This window comes from Cyclopterus lumpus, chromosome 6 (genome assembly GCF_009769545.1).
Source record: "Cyclopterus lumpus isolate fCycLum1 chromosome 6, fCycLum1.pri, whole genome shotgun sequence".
NCBI classification, from domain to species: Eukaryota; Metazoa; Chordata; class Actinopteri; order Perciformes; family Cyclopteridae; genus Cyclopterus; species Cyclopterus lumpus.
The window spans coordinates 3787687-3798441 of record NC_046971.1 but is presented as its reverse complement, the minus strand read 5'-3'; positions in this window follow the sequence as shown (position 1 = coordinate 3798441).

The window sequence follows — 10755 nt, the reverse complement described above, 5'->3', positions numbered from 1 at the left end:
GATTGCATCCTCCAACGATGCTGTGAATGTGCATTTTTGTTGCTCATCTTTTTAAATAAACGTGCATCTGAAATGAAATACAGCTTAGTTTTTGTTTGAAAACGTTCATATTATTTAAAACCACTGCATACCGAGTTGACCGCGAGCCGAACATTAATCCTCGTGATGATAAAGGGACACATAACACGGCGAGGTATCATAAAAACATGAAGAGAACGGAGACTGAACCCACTCAAGAGAGCGAGCTGTGAGCGGCTCACCGGGTTCAGTGGCGTTCGGCCTGAGACTCCAACAAAGGATGAACTGATGAACTGATGAACTGATGAACTGATGAACTAAAACTGATGAACTGATGAACTGATGAACTGAAACTGATGACCGGATGAACTGATGAACTGAAACTGATGAACTGATGAACTGATGAACTAAAACTGATGAACTGATGAACGGATGAACTGATGAACTGAAACTGATGAACTGATGAACTGAAACTGATGAACTGATGAACGGATGAACTGATGAACGGATGAACTGATGAACGGATGAACTGATGAACTGATGAACGGATGAACTGATGAACTGAAACTGATGAACTGATGAACGGATGAACTGATGAACTGAAACTGATGAACTGATGAACTGATGAACTGATGAACTGAAACTGATGAACTGATGAACTGATAAAGTGATGAACTGATGAACTGATAAACTGATGAACTGATGAACGGATGAACTGATGAACTGATGAACTGAAACTGATGAACTGATGAACTGAAACTGATGAACTGATGAACTGATAAACTGATGAACTGATGAACGGATGAACTGATGAACGGATGAACTGATGAACTGATGAACTGAAACTGATGAACTGATGAACTGAAACTGATGAACTGATGAACTGATGAACTGAAACTGATGAACTGATGAACTGAAACTGATGAACGGATGAATGGATGAACTGATGAACTGAAACTGATGAACTGATGAACTGATGAACTGAAACTGATGAACTGATGAACTGAAACTGATGAACTGATGAACTGATGAACTGATGAACTGATAAAGTGATGAACTGATGAACTGATGAACTGATAAACTGATGAACTGATGAACTGATAAACTGATGAACTGATGAACTGATGAACTGATAAAGTGATGAACTGATGAACTGATAAACTGATGAACTGATGAACTGATGAACTGAAACTGATAAACTGATGAACTGATGAACTGATAAACTGATGAACTGATGAACTGATGAACCGATGAACCGATGAACTGAAACTGATGAACTGATAAACTGATGAACTGATGAACTGATGAACTGATGAACTGATGAACTGATGAACTGATGAACTGATAAAGTGATGAACTGATGAACTGATGAACTGATAAACTGATGAACTGATGAACTGATGAACTGATAAAGTGATGAACTGATGAACTGATGAACTGATAAACTGATAAACTGATAAACTGATGAACCGATGAACTGATGAACTGAAACTGATAAACTGATAAACTGATGAACTGATGAACCGATGAACTGATGAACTGAAACTGATAAACTGATAAACTGATGAACTGATGAACTGCAGATCAATAGAGAAAGTGACAACAAAAAAAAGCTTTTATTGTTTCAAAAGTACAAACAGCTCAACGTGTCGCCTTTTAACGGGCAGCGAAAAAAAGAGCATTTCTTTTAGGTTCTGCGTGTTCTCCTGGAGAACGTTGGAGCCTCCCGGCCAGCAGCTCACCTCCCGTCGGCTTGATGGTCGTTCAAACTTTCGCCGATGAGAAAACGAACAATTGAAACGTCCTCAAGAGCTGCAGCATTCTAGTTATTGTCATTCTTTTTGTTTTTGCATTTCTAAAGTAGTTTGGGATGCGTCCTGATGTCCCCCTAGTGGAGGCTTCAGCTTATTGAGGCTTCATCTTTGACAGAAAGTATGCAAAACTCTTTTGAATATAATATCCAAACCGACGATTTCTTCAGTGGGTTTTTTTCCGAAATTTCGACCAAAATAGGCTCCCACTTCAATCGTGGTGTAAATATACCGACTAGCGAGGCGAGATGATATCTTATTGAGAAAGAAATGAAGTTTAAACTCCCTGGTGGAATAAAAAAGAGACATTATTGTGCTTAATAGGCATTTAATCTCTTTTTAGCTGTGACTTTGTTTTTTTTTTTGTTGCTTTCTGTCTGTGGCTGAACTGAATATGACCAGAATCATGCGTTATGGAGCCAATGAGGGGTGATTTATTGGCAAAAATCTAATTAATTAATTAATTAATTAATTTACTTTTAGGTTAGCATTTAAAATGAGTCGTTTCGTGTCGACATAGTCCGCTATGTTGACAGACTGAGCCCATGAGCTGTGGATGCGGTCACCGTGACGACACCCGTCGCTTCGTGGACCGCCGTTTGAAAAAAAGCCTCGAGTTCGGCCATCTTGGCTTTTTGGAAGTGACCATATTTGGACTGCGGCGACGCCGTATACGGCTCAGTTAGGGACCTGTCAATCACTGTGTAGCCCCGCCCCTAAAGCATACCCTGCTTTATTGTCTATTTGACATCATTTACTCAATGAACATTCAAGATTTACACCACTTTCTCGTCTGTATAATAAATATCTCCGTCAGCAGCCGGTTAGCTTAGCTCAGCAGAAAACGGGGTGTGGGGGGTGGGGGGCAACAGCTGGCCTGCTGTCACCGTGAGGTTGCTAGGCAACTAATGGAGACTCCAGGAAATTACCGTGCCCGTCTAAGAAATAGCCCGACACATGACCCTTCATGAAAACACAATTTGCGGGTCTTTTTGTACGAAATAAACAATTTGCGGAGAACACGATAATTAGTGAGATTTAAAAGGCGGAAGGTGGATTTTATAATTTTGAGAGTCAGGCTCCCGGTTAACTGTCGTTTCCAGTCTTTATGGTTAACTAAGCGAATGTATTTACTAAGGGAATATATATCTAAATATTTGTTGTAATCACTACAGTATACCAGAAGTTAAGTATTCGATACCAATGCCAGCGAAATTCTACGATTCCAATTCGATGCCACATAGAAGACAAAAATGAATCTTTTAATACCGTTTGAATACATTTTCTTTTTGAGTCCCTTGATAATTAGCCTCAAACTTTTCCCCCAAAACCAAAACATTCTTAAAGATGAAATTGAAACACACCATGATAATGGCACTGTTCATCTTCGCACAAATTCTGATTTTTACCGAAGACGCTTGAACGCATCATGAATGCAGCCTCGGTACATCAGCAGTTAGCTCCGTTATGTAGCCGAGCAGGACCGCGCTGCTAACCGGCTGCTAACCGCCTGCTAACGGTTGTTAACCGCCTGCTAGCGGCTGCTAACGGCTACTAACAGCTGCTAATGGTCGCTAACTGCTGCTGCTAACGGCTGCTAATGGTTGCTAATGCCTGCTAACGGCTACTAACAGCTGCTAATGGTTGCTAACTGCTGCTGCTAACGGCTGCTAATGGTTGCTAAGGCCTGCTAACGGCTGCTAGCTGCTTTTTTCATTGTTTTCCATTGTAAATGGTGAACCATTAATAAAACTTTATTTAATTAAAACATTAGACGTCGAGGTGGCGTTAAACAAACATGTTGAACCGTTCCTTTAACGTTAAGGTTTGTGGTGCCGTTAAAACAAAGCTGCCCCAGTTTGGCAGCGAAAGAAAAAAAGCAGAATTTATACTGAATCAGTGCTGACCGGTGCTGAGAAAGAGATAAAGCACACGTGTGTGTGTGTGTGTGTGTGTGTGTGTGTTGCATTCTTTCACTCTCACCTTGACATTAATATTGTATCTGGCTGCATTCCATTAAGACCGGCAGGGACTTGGGCTTCGTGCGTCCAGGTTCACTGCGGTGTGTCAGCTGCGAAGCACAAAGAGGACACCCCACATTAGAAATGCTACTGAGATCTGTAAAACGCATGCATTTTAAGTATAATATATTAAAATATACTTTTTTCTTTTATTAATCCATCGATGCAAATGAGCTTGCTGAGTACGCAGTTCCTCTAAAAACGTTTAAGTTGGTGTTTGCAATGTGATATTCTTTCCCCAGAAATATTGTCTTTTCCCAGCCGCGTTTCACGGGTGGGAAGCCGGTGACGGATCGTTTCATTGCATCCAATGACTTACGGGGCATTTATTGTATTTTAAAAGAGAAAAAGGGATGATTATCAATTACAAAACAATATGCCACACGTTTAGTGATTGATTCTATTCATTGTTGATGCCGTGCATATACATTAGGGCTGAGAGACTCATTCAAGGATCCAAACAACAACAAACCATTCTTTTTTTTTATGAATCGATCAGTAAGAAAGGTGATATGAAAAAAACCTCTGTGTGGGTGCAGACTTAAATATTATTGTGATGAAATGAAAACCCTGTGGATTTGTTGAATAAAAGTCGGTGCAGATTGTGACGTGAAAAGAAACGGAAAGAGCCGTTATAGAATATTATAATGAACACCGATACTAGAGGAATGATCTTGTTAACATCAATTAAGTGTTGGAGACGTCTGAGTGTGGCTCTCCATTGAAATATGAAATGAAATGAATCCATCCGGTCGGTTAACGTGTGCAGCGTCCTTAAAGGTGAATGCTCGTTTCCTCTCCTCTCTCGTTTCCTGTCTCCTTGTTCATGTTCGAGGGTCAGAGGTCGCGCTTTAACAATAAAAATCCGGCGCCCCGCGCTCGACTGTTGGAACGTTGAGCCTTTGATGTCATCTGATCCATTCACCTGAGGACACATTGTGATTCGAGTAACTTCAATTCATCAGCCGCTCATTTGGAATGTACAGTATGTCCCTTTTTTTTTGGTGGTATTTTATATAAATGCATGGCTTTAAATGTGTAAGAAAAGTGACACCCGGCCGTCGTGTTTTTATGCCGTCATCTTCCCCCCCCCCCCCCGGCCGTACGATTTTATTTCCCACTAAGCATAAGGCCATCAATTCGCCGCGCACACGACTTTACGGCTCGCTCGAGGCCGTCTGGGGAGGAATTATCACGCTCGATGATGTTCTGTGAGTTAAACCCACGGAACAGATGCACAGCCTGATGTGGAAATTCAAAGCACAATGAAATATTTCACTTCAAAAGCACGGCGGCCTCTCCGAAGACAAACCGCCACGAGGTGCAGAGCGGCGTTACGCAGAGTTCTGTGATTCAGAGGAATCTATTGAACGGGGAATTTTAATTGCATATTGTGGAAGCTTGCGCTGATGATGTGTGAATGACAGCAGAATATAACAGTTATGCGTCAGTTGCCTTGTGGGAAAAACAAGTCTCTTAACTTCCCTATTTTGTGTCTGACGTGCTTTTCTTCTTTTACTTTTAGTCGGATTAAATTGAAATACTTTAGTGTCAGTAAAAGAATGAACGTCGTAAACCCGCTGCTACCGGCTCCAATTACATACGTCTCACCGCCACGTTTTTATTCCTCATTTAAACTTCATTGTTGAGACGGTCGTGCAAACATAATATTAATAATAATAATAATAATAATAAGGCCACCGCTCTGCTGTGGGAATAATTTTAATGGACAAAAACAACCCTTTTCCAGTAAAGTCTGAGAAGACCCCCTTAATGTGTGAGAAGACCCCCCAAAAAACACCCTGGAATCATTTCATTAGCAAGCCTTTTTTTTGTTGTTATTCTTCTTCACACTTAGAAATTAACATGAAGCTCAGAAGACGTCAAATTTGACTTGATATCAAAGACGCGTCTATTTCCATAACAAGAATGCCACGCCCCTTTTATTTAGAAGATCGGAGGACGAGGCGCAGCGATTACGTTTCTATGGAAACGTGGTTCATCACACCAGCACGATGTTTACGACACTTTTGAAGGCCAAAGCATCCAGGAAAAGATATTTAAAGATATTAGGAATATCAACTTCTGATCTGTTTCCGTCAGTAGGAGTCACTTAAAGTAGATTTTCTAAATAATAAATGGGTCTTGTAATAGTTTCCGATAGTTTCCTTGATGTCCCAGAATGATGCAAATATGCTTTTTATTAGCATAACTGCATATTGCACCAGAATCAAGTACATAAGTAAAAATATAGATTCTCCAGTTAATAGAAAGAGTTTATACTTTATGAATTTCAGATCTATTTTTTTTTTTTATCTATCAATTTGACACAATTTGTTTTTAAGACGATTGAATAAAATGTTTAAATAAAAAAATAATAATAATAATAATAAGTCAGAAAAAAACATAATCGGCAGGTGTTTTGGAAAGAAACGATTTAAAACGTGTCACAGAATTCCTCGAGGACGTCTCACATGTAGATCCACACGTGGCTAACGCTGTAAACCTGCCAGGTATTAGCATAAATAAAAACGCAGCGTGCTTCACACTGGTGCTTAATTCCAGTTCCCTCGGACCCCCCCACACACACACACACACACACACACACACACACACACACCACCACGCCGTACCTCTGGCGTCTCACGGTCGTTTCCGTTCCGCGGCCCCGGCATTTGCATCCGTTTTGATGTTCCAGCGGCGCCGTGCAACAACACAGACGCAGATACATTAAAATCCGTCCTTCCTGGCTGCGATTTATTTAGCTCCCTCAAGCTGTCTGAACTTTTGAAAGAAAAGAAGAAGAAAAAACACCCGCGTCCGAGATATTCATTGCTATTCCCATGCGCCCACTACGCCGGTATCAGTCTTACGCAAACAGCTAATAAGGGATTTGTTTAGCCTGCTTTGCGGCATGCATCACTGTAATGCGATGCATGCCTATAGCTGCGACCCCACCGCTAATCCTTCTGCGGGAAAAATCAATTTCTCACATTGACTCACAAAACCAGTCAAAACCAGCGATCCGAATCAAACGGACTGAAAGCAGCCGGAGCGGGAGCGCAATCGGTAACGTTTCGCTCTCATCAGACCCCTCGAGAAGACAAAACAAACATCCCATAATTAGGATGATTTAAGAAGACGAGCCGAGACCACGGGGCCGACGGTGTTGACGTATAGCCGGGGGCGATGGAAGGATTAAGAAGGCGATTCTTACGAGGAGGTAACGGCACATTTTGAAATTAGCTAACGCAGTCGGCGGCGGAGAAACCGCGGCGTCTAGCTAACGGCACCCGAGAACAACAGGTGTGAAAAGAGGGGGGGGGGGGGGCTAACCTGTTAGGAAAAGAGAGCAAATCTGCAGCGAGCAGATGAGGACTGACCCAATCTGACCCACTTCTCCCCTGATTTATAGTTTATAGTTCCCTCAGCAGACACAGGGGGGGGGGGGTCATAAATCTCCCTGCACCTCTGAGCCGATCAGCTGACCCTCCAATCCTGGCAGCCCCCCCCCCCATGCCTAGGGCTCTCCACACAAAGCAGAAGTTGCCCCGAAGCGAGCAGACAGCGGTGTGAAATGGAGCCTGAGCGGGTCGACTCGCACCCCTCGCCGGAGCATTCGGACCGAGACAGCCGAGGTTTACCCCGTTTGGTGAACTCCGCTGCGAGCACGGTGAGTAGCTCCAAGTCTAATGAAGTTCTCACTGGTTGGTGTGGGGGGGGGGAGAAGCAGGCGAGTTAGGAACACTGAGTTGTGAGGACGTGAAGACGCCTCACTGACTAGAGAATAGCACACTTGATGTAGTTTTTAGCATTTAGGCGTCCAGTCATGTTGATAAGGACATCCGCCGGCGTGAGGACCGGCAAACACAACTGCTAGGAGGTTGGATCATCAAACAGGCGAGCGCCGCCCGCTGCACCCCCCTCCCCCCCCCACCCCCCCGCCTCCCCGGGGGCGAACCGCTGCACCGTTCGTCTGAAAATGAGTTTATTTGAGCCCGGCGATCGGACATCGTCTCGGACAGAAGAGCGGAGGTGGGAGACGGAGGACAAGGGAGGAGGTGGTGGTTGGGGGGGGGGGGGGGGGGGGGGGGGGGGTCTTCAACTTGAAAGGGAGGAGAGAAACGGCGTGAGATTACGGATGCAGAGGAGTCGGGTATCCCTCCACCAAGATGGGAACGCGTACGCAGGGAGCAAAGCGTTGCCTCTTTTGGTGCAGCAGTCGTGAAGAAGAAGAAGAAGAAGAAGAAGAAGGTGGAAAAAAAGGAGGAAATTAGCACACTCACCTGTCTAAAGCACGTAAGCGCATCTCCCCGCCGTGTCCTTTTAGTGTTTGTTTGTTACGGTGGTGAGTGCCGAGGGGGAGCTCCGCCGAGGCTCCGCGCACGCCGCCGGTCTAAATGATCTCCGTGACTCATGCGGGAGCAGATAACCGGCTCTCAGAAAAGTGGGATAAACACTCATTGTCAAGGCGGCGAGTCGCCTGTCTCGATGTGGATCTTTTCTTTTTTTTCTTTTTTGTCTTCCCACTCCCGCGCATGGATGTTCTTTCTTTCTCTCTCTCTCTCTCTCTCTCTACCACCCCCCCTCCTCCCTTTTCTTCTCATTCGTCCACAGACTCTCTCAAGAGCCTCTCCTCCTCGCACACCCACCCCCGTATCCCCCAAAGCACAACTCTCCTCGGCAAGGTGCCACTTGCAGTATCTGCAACCCCCCCCCCCCCCACCGCTCTCTCATTTGTTCTCACCACCTTGATCTCCTGCACTTTCCCACGTTTCTCGTCTTTTCTTTTAAAGGGCCAATGTATTCATGCCCCCCCCCACCCCCCTCCCCCGCGGCTCACAAAGTGCATCATGATGAGAAGTGTTGGGCAAAACTAATTACAGTTAAGGGTCGGATCAGCGGGACGGACCTCAATAATGCATGAGCTCAATTTAAGGGGGGTGACGGCGGTTGGGTGTACCTGAGGAATCGGAGCTCGCGGAATTGGATTTATTTATTTTTTCCCGGGAAAACGCAGGTGGCCGAAATAACAGGACATTAAGTCATCGTTGACGTTTATTGATCCGTCTCTCTCTCTCTCTCTCTCTCTCTCGCAGCGGCGGCCGAGGAAATGTGACGACCTTTTCAAACAGCTTTCTGTACCGGCACAAGCGGGGAAGTCGTATTTCTTTTTTTATTTAAGTGAGCTGGTTAAATGGAGCAGAGATCCGGACGAACGCCCTCCTCGTGTTGAAGTGATGCATCAACATGAAAACACTGTAGTGGTAGTTGAGGCTTGAGAATGAGCACAATGAGTTCTGGAGTTAATTTGGGTCTTTTAAAACAACCTTTTTAGATCACAGCACAGACTGTATATAACAAGAAGTCTTGTGTTGTACCGCTTGAGATCGGTCTTGGTCTCCAGATCGGTCTTGGTCCATCGGTCTTAGTCTAGAGATCGGTCTTGGTCTTGAGACCACCTATTTTGATGGTCTCCTTTCACGATCCGTCGCATTTTTACTCGGACTTGTCTCGCTCTCAGACGAAGAGGACTCCGGATCTCATTTCAAGACCACCGCCTGTGCTTTGCCTGATTTGTATATCAAGACATTTCTCCTGTTCCACTTACACGTGCACACATTTCCAGTATATATGGCAAAAGCAGAGGGAAATGAGAGGTAAAGTTATATGATAATGTGGATCAATTCAAAGGAGTGCCAATGGTTTTCTCCTAAGTGTGTCATGCAGCGTGGGACTCACACCTGTCTTGGTCTTGACTTGGTCTCAACCTTTTAAAGTCTTGGTCTTGGTCTCAGTCTGCCTCGGTCTCGACTTGGTCTCAGTCTGCCTTGGTCTCGACTTGGTCTCAGTCTGCCTTGGTCTCGACTCAGGTCTCAGTCTGCCTTGGTCTCGACTTGGTCTCGGTCTACCTTGGTCTCGATCCAGGTCTCGGTCTGCCTTGGTCTCGACTCAGGTCTCAGTCTGCCTCGGTCTCGACTCGGGTCTCAGTCTGCCTTGGTCTCGACTCGGGTCTCAGTCTGCCTTGGTCTCGACTCGGGTCTCAGTCTGCCTTGGTCTGGACTCGGGTCTCAGTCTGCCTTGGTCTCGACTCGGGTCTCAGTCTGCCTTGGTCTCGACTCGGGTCTCAGTCTGCCTTGGTCTCGACTCGGGTCTCAGTCTGCCTCGGTCTCGACTCGGGTCTCAGTCTGCCTTGGTCTCGACTCGGTCTCAGTCTGCCTTGGTCTCGACTCGGGTCTCAGTCTGCCTTGGTCTCGACACGGTCTCAGTCTGCCTTGGTCTCGAATCGGGTCTCAGTCTGCCTTGGTCTCGACTCGGTCTCAGTCTGCCTTGGTCTCGACACGGTCTCAGTCTGCCTTGGTCTCGAATCGGGTCTCAGTCTGCCTTGGTCTCGACTCCTCCAATTCGTGCCCTGAATCTGTGATACTTTAGAGCCAACTCCTAAATGTTGAGTGATCTTTGCCGTCACGACGTTTTACAACCAGAGGCAGCGCAGCTGAATCAGTTGGAGACGGACTCGTGACTCAGAGTCCAGTTCTTGGTCGACAGACAGCAGCGAGTTGATTCACTTCTGCAGAAGGCTTCGTCACAGTAGGTTGCAGAACTCCTGGCATACGGCCAATACCAGTGTCATATACTGTACTCTGCATCAAACCCGCCGTCAAGAAGGCAGCGCATTGAGTCCCACTGCAGGCAAAACATAAGTGATGTAACTAATTCAAAAATGCTGCAAGTGTGAAGGGTTTACATTTTAACATCTTCTCATGGAGCAGTAGCTCTGAACCCGTGGGTCGGGATCTATTCTGGGTGGTTGCGGCTCGAAAAAGGTTACGGACCACTCTCGATTCGAGAAACTGGTTTTCTAGTCAAGAATTTGGCTGAGAATTATTTGCAAGAACATTAAC